General features: G+C 43.1%; 1 long non-coding RNA gene across 2 annotated transcripts; it reads right to left on the minus strand.

The window, feature by feature from the left end:
• Nucleotides 1–1,314: 1,314 nt before the first annotated feature.
• LOC119313487 lies at nucleotides 1,315–3,858 on the minus strand. Of its 2 annotated transcripts, XR_005151776.1 has the most exons (4): nucleotides 3,531–3,858; nucleotides 2,793–3,236; nucleotides 2,129–2,253; nucleotides 1,315–1,804 (listed from the first exon to the last, which is right to left on the minus strand). It is a non-coding gene; the product is annotated as an uncharacterized LOC119313487 (long non-coding RNA). The 2 variants fall into 2 exon arrangements; XR_005151771.1 differs by having other exon boundaries at nucleotides 1,315–2,253.
• Nucleotides 3,859–9,085: the final 5,227 nt, after the last annotated feature.

Below are 9,085 nucleotides of genomic sequence, written 5' to 3' on the forward strand. Positions count from 1 at the left end.
AGTAAGCTGTTTTTCTTTCTCCCTTGTATCCTTTAGCCGTTGCTTTGTTCTTGATTTGCTCTTGTACTCTTGGCCGGTTGATGACTTTGTTAATTTAAAATCAGGCTCCTCCAAAGCCTTCGTTCCAAAAAATACAAGCATGTGAGATTTGGTGAGTGGCGTATCAACCATGCATGCCGCCTATCATCCTCGCCACAATCAAGAATTAATGAGGCGAAATATTGAGATTTGACCTGGGTTAAATCTTATTTACCTGGCCTTTTTGGCGCTGTTGTACTGTATCCTATCAACTCTGTATTTAGTGAGCCGAGGCAAAACATTTTCCTTCAGTTAAAAAAAAATCACGCGCTACGGTTTGTTTTTCTACTACAATTGTACTAGTAAGCGTGCACGTGCAACACACGTATCAAATATGAAAAACTCTAACGAAATATAGATAGATTGCTTGATTTTTTTTTTGAAAATTCATTTTTTTTTTGAAAATTCATACAAAGTGCATTTCTTGAGTCATACAAATAATTTGATTATCATTCTTCGTGATCAACATTCTTGTTGAAAAAAGCATCGCACATCTTTGCGTTAGTTATATAATCTCTTATCTAAATGCACACTTCCTCAATGGTAGCGCCCAAATGATTATAATTCCTTGTAAATGAATTTCAGTATTTGAACAAAATATACAGGAGGGCTTCGGCCCGTTGCAGTATGTGTCAAATATACAACCGTTTGAATTTTTGCTAATCATATTGTTATAGTATAATCTAAGCAGAAATTAGAATCACCTTGTTGGATTATAGATTATTTAAAAGGTTAATCACCATTCTCCATACACACATACAAGTACCATTCAATAAAGATCCATTTATGTATCAACAACAATAAAGAACTATTACTCTGAGAAAATGAAGTGTCTTTCACAGAAGTGATAAGATGCCAGGTGAGAAAATCAAGTATCAATATTTATATATCTCCAGCCAATTGAAGATAATGTCACGCTCTTTACAACAAGAATTCCTGCCAAGCAAAGCAGAGAAGTGCAGAATAAGGAATTTTGTTTATAGAGCTATCCTCCAATTCCTAAAACACATATAAAGGTCATGCATGACACACTACATTTTCAGTGTTGGCACTGCAAAAAAAGCATATCATGATTTCCTATATACTTTCTTGGCGCATATATACGGAACTCCTAACCCAAACTTACCCAAGAAACTGTAGGTTCTTATCAACAAAATTCCATCAGACTATCAGAACGGACAAATGAGGAATTTTTTTACTTAGAGAACCTCACATCGACCATCCGACATGTCCCAATTTTGTGAAAAATAGCAGATCATCAACAAGCTCATGTAACATTGTTCATCAAGCTCTAAACTCTGAATGCGAGGGGAGCTCACAGTACATGTTTTCCCCGCTGGTTTTCCAACTGGACAATCGGCTGATGGTACCAAACCAACTGCAATACATAATAAGACTTGTTGGTTGATGCAACCAAACCAACTACAATACATCCTAAGCCAAGTCGGTTGACACACCATAAATCGGCTGCAACTCCAAATAAGAAAATGTTCAGACAAAAAAAGACAGCAATGAACTTGAGATCTTGCCAGCAACTTGTCAATCTCCTCCGGGACTTGTTGACGCCATTGAGAATTGTAAGCACTTCACGCGGAGGAAAACAACATTCAGGCAAGTCTCCGTCACTACATCAGTGCATCCACCATGTATAAAAAAGGTTCCCAACTCACCTCCACGGAAAACTCAAAGGAAATAATGGATTTACACAGCTTTAAAGTAGGCTTTTCTGAAAACAAACCCAAAATTGAATTAGACCACAATTTACAAAATTAAGGTAACTGGGAGAAAGATATGACAAAATTCCTGAAATTCTCATAACATTTGTACTGTGAATGACAACAGAAAAATAAAAGAAGATCTGAATAACAGTAATTGGAAGGAAAGAACAACATTTGCTTTAAATAAAATTAGCTAGTTGAGGCTGCAAGAACAACATAGAAGCTAGCATGGATCTAGCAACTACTAAAGTACATTTTAGACAAGCATGCCTGACCAGCTACAGACCATTTAATCGCTAGTGCTAAAAGAGATATAACTCAGAAACGCAGACCTGCACGTCTCCTTGTGTTATTGGCTAATTGTGTGCCTGCCCTTTGTCCGGATGGTCTTCTTCATGTTGCATGGGCCACCTCACTCGGAGCTCGCTGACATGTTTGCCATTAGTTGCTGATCCTCCTAAACCACATCTCCAACCATTATGAAAGAACAAAATGATTCAAGCTCGACGAAAATATGAATTGGTTTGTGATAAATAATGTGAAAATGCACATGCACCAAATCATGAAGAAAAAGCAAGGTGATTGAAAATGCAAAGACTCAGTATCACACTTCAATTCAACATGAGTACACACGCATAGTTCATATGATGGACATGAGAATAACTATACACAGAATCCAGCTTCTAATTTTGAACTAAAACGCTAAATTGGAACGTATGAACGGAACGGGAATTCCAGCTGGAACCTTCAGAATTTAGAATGTGGCGGTTGGGTGTAGGAAGTGCTAGTAAAACAATTGATATATCCAACAGAAAGTATTGATTGGCATCTTTCATGCTTTCTATTTATTTTTCTTGCCCTATCCATGGGTGTAGGAAGAGCAGATTGGGCAAATCATAACATACAAGAATCCAATACAGGCCAACGTTCAGAGAAGCATGTACTAATTTAGCTTGTAGAAATTCAGAGAAACATGTGTTGAAGAAGCTAGCTCACGGGAAAGCATGCCGCTTGGTGGCGAGGGCCTCAACGTGGTGGCGGCGGTGGTCAAGCAGAGGAGTGGAGACCGGAGCGGCAACCCGCACTCAGGTCCATGGGTATTTCTTGTGCTTGAAGACCATGTTGCCTCATCAAGTTTACACACTCATGGCACAGAAGCATTTGTACGCCATTTATATCTCTAACCTGCACAAGAAAGGTTAATATGCAAATTTCTGCCATATTTCTTTGCTGGGTTCTAAATCTGACATTGACAGACAACATAAGGTTAATAGGCTCACATATCCTTGCTAGGGGAAAAGTGGTACCATACAGGAATAGTAGGAAATAAGAGTACATATAGCTTGCACATGCATGGACTCACACTCAGTATCAAGGAATAAGATAGCACATAACTGCATGACGAACAGATCAGCCATGCCCATCTACTTCCCTCATTGCCTGCAGGAAATGTCATGTCAAATCCATTCAATGAACACATAACTGAATTGTGCAAATTCAAGTTGAGTAAAAAACACAAACTTCCTGGTTTATCGATTCACTAAGTTGGCAGGCATTATAAGTCTCACACCGCCCTAAACAATTTACTAAGCACGTTCATTATAGCTTCAATGCATTGGACAGAAAAAAAATTAACTTCTTCGCTGCGACGCTGCATTTAGGTCTCACGCCCACTCATGGCGACGGAAGAAAAAAACTACAGTAATTTAAGCAAAAGAGAGTGAGGGAGAGAACCTTGGAAGAAGCGGACGCCGGCGTCGAGGAGCTGCTGGGACCAAGAGGAGGAATTGCGCAGGTCGAGCCGTCGAGGGAGCAGACCTCCAGGGCGCCGCGGCGGATCAGCTCCAGGCATAGCGCAGCGCCGACGAAGCCCTGCCCGCCAGTCACCGCGAACCGCACGCCCTCGATCCCCTGGTTCTCGCTCAGATGCATCTCGGCTGCAGCTTCGGGTGTGGGGCTACGGGGCGGCGCGGCGGATCATAGCAACCGCAGCGGGGCTCGGGCGGCGACGCGGCGTGGCCGTGGAGGTGAAGAGGGAAATAGGGGAGTGATGGCGTCCATCGCGCGGGGTGGCGACAGAGGCTCGGAGGCGTCCGTGGGGAGAGGGGAAGGAAGGCGGGGGCGCAGTTGGGGCAGTGGATAATTTGTTGGGTTCAGATGCATTCAGCGGCGTGATGTGCGGAGGGGCAGGACGTGCGCGGGGTAGTCTGCCTGGCAGAACATTTAATCTGGAGCGTTAGTTTGTGTGGCAGACCTTGGATGTAATATGGATTGTTGGATGTAATTTAATTTGATTGATCTAACGTCTCCGATACTTCTGTGTATACTTCGTTGTGTGGCTTTAGAGGAAGTTATGTTTGCTCTTTTAATAGTAGTATAGATGCATCGCATCGAGGCTCAACAACAGGCCTTTTTAATACCCATGTCTGCATAGTGCTGCAATATATGTGCGTACCAGTTTTCCGGCCATGTACTAAACAAGAATTCTGAAAAAGATGAGGGATACAATTGCAACCGGGACGATGGTAATTCTGCAAAGTTAGGGGTATGCATATGTAATTAGGCACTACAATTCCGAGCAAGTGCAGGTTTCTCCTCATAAATTTTACTTTGAAAATCACAGTTTGTGGTTGGCGTCAACTCTTGTCCCATCCATTGGTCGAGACAGGTATACAGTACATTTCGAGAAGATAATAGGGATGTACTAATAATTTTTTATTTGTGGCTCCGAGACATTGGCGTGGACTGCACAACAAAGACTCAAATAAATCCAAGTCAAGTGCAATTTTCAAAACTAGCTGGTTGCACAAATGTATGTCGACACCCATCATCCTATTAGGATGTATTAATGTGTTTCTATGTGTGTGGCCGAGGTTGGGCGGCGACTAGTCGAAATGCTTACTCATCGGTGACTCAAATAAAATCCAAGTCAAGTGGCACTACCCAAAATAAAGTGTTGCATCAAGTCGACCGCCACCACACATTCCGTGGAACTAAATGTTTCTAAGTGTGTGGCTGAGGTTGGAAGACGATTTATCGAAATGGACACTCACTAGTGACTCAAATAATGTCCAATTCAAATGCAACTATCTAAAATCAGTTGCTGCATCCAGAAACTGAAAATAGATACCCTACCCAAGGGAGCCCCACTAAAAAGTTTCCAAAAAAACTTTGGAGTTTAAAAATTTCAAAAGGTACAAGCATGTGTGGGTGCCCATTGTAGGCCTGTAAAATTTCATGGAGAAATATTTTAATTTGTTGATAAGAATACTTTTCAGTGAAATTTTATTGACACCTAGGGCATATTTGCATATCCTTATGTGATTTCTGTCACATTTTTCAAAAACTTCTATTTACCTTATTCTAAATTTTAAAAAATCCGGGCTCCATGGAGCCCGGAAGTCAAAAGATTGCACTCCTACTACGTCAATGTATGTCGATATCTAGGATCATATCTATGTAAGAAGTTTTAGATTGGGAGGCAGCTAGCACAAATGGACAATCACCGGTGACTTCAATAAATTGAAGTCAAGTGGAATTTTCTAAAACCAGCTGGTTGCATAAATGTATGTCGGACACCCATCGTCCTATCAGACTTAATGTGTTTCTAACTGTGTGGCCGAGGCTGGGTGACAACTAGTCAAAATGCTTACTAGTCGGTGACTCGAATAAAAGTGGAACTATCTAAAATAATTTGTTCCATCAAGTCGACTGCCACCATGCATTCCGTGGAACTAAATGTTTGTAATTGTGTGGCTGAGGTTGGAAGACGATTTATCAAAATGGACACTCGCTAGTGACTCAAATAATGTCCAATTCAAATGCAACTATCTAAAATCGATTGCTGCATCTAGAAACTCAAAATGGATTCCCTACCTAAGGAAGCCCCACTAAAATGTTTTGGAAAAAAACTTTGGAGTTTAAAAAATTCAAAAGGAAAATTACAAGCACGTGTGGATGCCAACTGCAGGCCTGTAAAATTTCATGAAGAAATATTTAAATTTATCGATAAGAGTACTTTTCGGTGAAATTTTATGGACATCTACGACACATCGGCATATCTTTATGAGATTATTTTCACAATTGTTTGAAACTTCTATTTACCTTATTTATTAATTTTGAAAAATATGGGCTCCATGGTGTTGGAAATATGCCCTAGATGCAATAATATTTAAATTACTATATTTCCATATTCATAATTATAGAGTTTATATTCCGTGCTACAACTGCTATGATCCTCGAATATGCGATTCGGTGGAAAACTCATATGCATGTGTGGAATGATAAACAGTAAAATAAAAAGTTCCTAGGCTTGCCTCTAGGACTAGCTCAAGTGTTGTTTGTGATCATGTTTTCCGGATCTTAGGATATCATTAAGTGTAATGGTAGTCCTAAAACAACATTGAGATTATGACATTGGAAGAATGGTCATATTGAATCGACTCAAACCTGTTTTTTATTAATTGAGTTTATATTGCCTACATTCAATTGTAATAACAAAGACTGTTAGCGTGTGCTTTTGCTCCTGAGACCATGAGAGTATCTTGGTCACTTCTTATCATAGGGTGGGCTTCCGGGTTGCTTAAATGTCACCTGTAACATTTAAATACATTAAAACTATATAGTTTTCCGTCCCTCTCAGGCCATCAGCCTTTTCAGCCATTGGATCTCGGCCCCTAGCCATTCTTGGCCATGAGATGCACTTCTAATCCCACATGGCTATATACAAACTGTATTGGGCCGCTACTCCCATACAAAATCCAACATTTCTTGTTAATTGGGCTAGCTTAGCATTGGGCTGTGTTGACTTGGAGTCAGACTAAAAAAACCTCCCTCGGAATCGCTCGCTCCTCCCGGACTTCTCTCCTCTCTTGCAGCGGCGAATCGCGCGTTGCTGCCTCGATGGGTCCAGGGCAGGGAGGACCTCGGTATGCAATGCTACACGAGCCACATGGCAACCTCGCCGTTCTGGCATTCATGGGATGGGGGCAACGAACCGTCCGTAGCAGTTGAGTACGCTCGCTAGAGTTTGAGGAAGTAAATCACCATTGCTACCAGCCTTTAATGGCGATCGAAGTGCGCCACTCTCGGATGCCCATAATTGCATGTCGGTTACCGTGCCGCTCTGTGCTCTTCCTTTAGGGTGTGTTTGGTTCAGGAACCAACTATCATGGAATAGAATGGTTCCATTCCAGAGGAACGGGTCGGTTCCGTTCCTATGTTCGGTACGAGCAAAAACTAGAATGGAATGGTTTCGTTCATGTGTTTGGTTCGGAAGAACGGAATGAAGATGGAATAACAAAAATACAAAATTTCAGCAGCATTTTGTATATATTTGCAAGGAAAATAGCATCATTTTCAAAAACAGTGGCTCCCCTAATTATACAAAGATGTAGGAGTAGCAGAAAACAGCAATTTGAGCATGCCTACTTTATTTTTCAGAGTAACTAGCGATCCTTGCAAAGGATATCGCACGAGTTTGAACAGCGAACACCAAACTTTAATCAAAAAGCAACCACAGTGTCATCTCAATATCCTCTCCATCTCTCTCATACCTACAGGCAGTAAAATCTGTACAGCCAAAGCATATTCAAGTAGGAAGATCGCAACCGCTGCTGTAGCCTCTACCGGTGCTGTAGCCCAGCTGCAACAGCAGCCACGCAGCTGCTCGCCAGCCGCCATGCTCCTTTGCGTTAAGAGTTTGGGCTCCAAAAATAAAAAACACATAACAACCTCTGCTTCCCTCTGTGAAGGGCCTATATTTTACTTTTTAGTATTTACTTTTATGCAAGAGTTAATATAATGCATTCTCATTTCAACCTCAATTATTCTCTAGTTGGCAAGCATCATGTGGCGGGGAAAGATCTAGGCACATATGCCCAGTCAAATATTAGCAGTGGCGCGTGGTCAGAAAGGGCGCTACTGCTATCCACTTAGCAGTAGCGCGGCAGGAATAAAACACGCTACTACTATAATTGCCACACCATTGCCGCCATGCTAGATATAGTAGTAGCGTCCTTCTACAAACCACACTACTGCTATCAAATTAGTAGTAGCGCGCTTTTAGGGTAGGGCCCTAGTGCTAAGTTTGAACTTGTCCATAGGACGGGCCCAACTTAGCAGTAGCGAGTTTGGGCCAGTTCTTTTCACCTCTAGCTTATGCAGAAGCCACTGTGGAAATAAGCCCCTGAGAAGCCGCGGTTGAAATAAGCCCACTCAAAATAAGCCATCCAGTTCTTTTCAGCCTCTGCCCCTTCAGCTTATTTTCTATGAACTCGGTGAAAAGTCTGTAATACCACAATACAAAATTCATACACGATAACGTATTTTTGGTCATACATATACACGTACACAGCAGTCAGTGACATGCTCGAGAACTTGCATCACATGCCGAATTGGAAAGAAGTACGTAGGAGAAAGATAAAAGGATAGAAGGTGCTGACCTTGGCAAGAGCTTGGACAGGGACGACTAGACTGGAGCTCGGCGTCAAGATCAGACTAGTATGGAGGCCGGATGTGCAGGATGTGCAGCAGGACGGGAGCAGCAGATGGATGGGTGAAGGCCGACGATCGCGGCGTTCGAGCAGGCTAGCAATGTTGGCTAACCTCCCTGCATGACATCAGGATGGGCGGCGGCGGCGGCTGGACAAGAGGCGGCGGCGAGGAAGCAGACGCACGGAGCAACGATGGGCGATGTTGGGATCGTGTTTTTCATGGGTGGCATTTCTCTTGTAATAACTGCCAATAGTGAGGGTGTAGAGATATACCAGTTCGAACTTTAATGGGCTGCGCTCGGGAAGCTGCTCTCGGGTGGCTTCTCCCAAACGTGAAGGGACCAACTTTGGCTGGAAATTAAGCCGAACAGCAAAAAACGAGTTCTTTTTAGCTTGAGCTTATTTCCCACCATAAGCCATCCATAAGCCAGAAAAGAACTGAGCCTTAAGAGGAGCGCGCTACTGCTACGTATTTTAGCAGCAACGCGTTTTCTTTTCTCACGCCACTGCTAAAGCTATTTTAACATAATCCCTTACGCGGGCTTCCCTCCTCTACTTCCTCCCCCAATTCCCCACTCTCTGTTCTCCCCCTCATCGCCTCCACCGGAGCCCCTGCCCTCGCCCTCGCCGGAGCCCCTGCCCTCGCTCTCGCCGGAGTCTGCCCTCGATGTTGCCGCGCGCCTGTGCCTCCTCCTCCTCGACCTCGACCTCGCTGGAGCTCCTGCCCTCGCTCTCCGCTGCCGTCTTCCTCGACCCCACCTCGCCGCCGTCTCCCTCAACCCCGCCTCGCAGCCG

Source organism: Triticum dicoccoides, chromosome 1B (genome assembly GCF_002162155.2).
Source record: "Triticum dicoccoides isolate Atlit2015 ecotype Zavitan chromosome 1B, WEW_v2.0, whole genome shotgun sequence".
In the NCBI taxonomy this organism is placed as follows: domain Eukaryota; kingdom Viridiplantae; phylum Streptophyta; class Magnoliopsida; order Poales; family Poaceae; genus Triticum; species Triticum dicoccoides.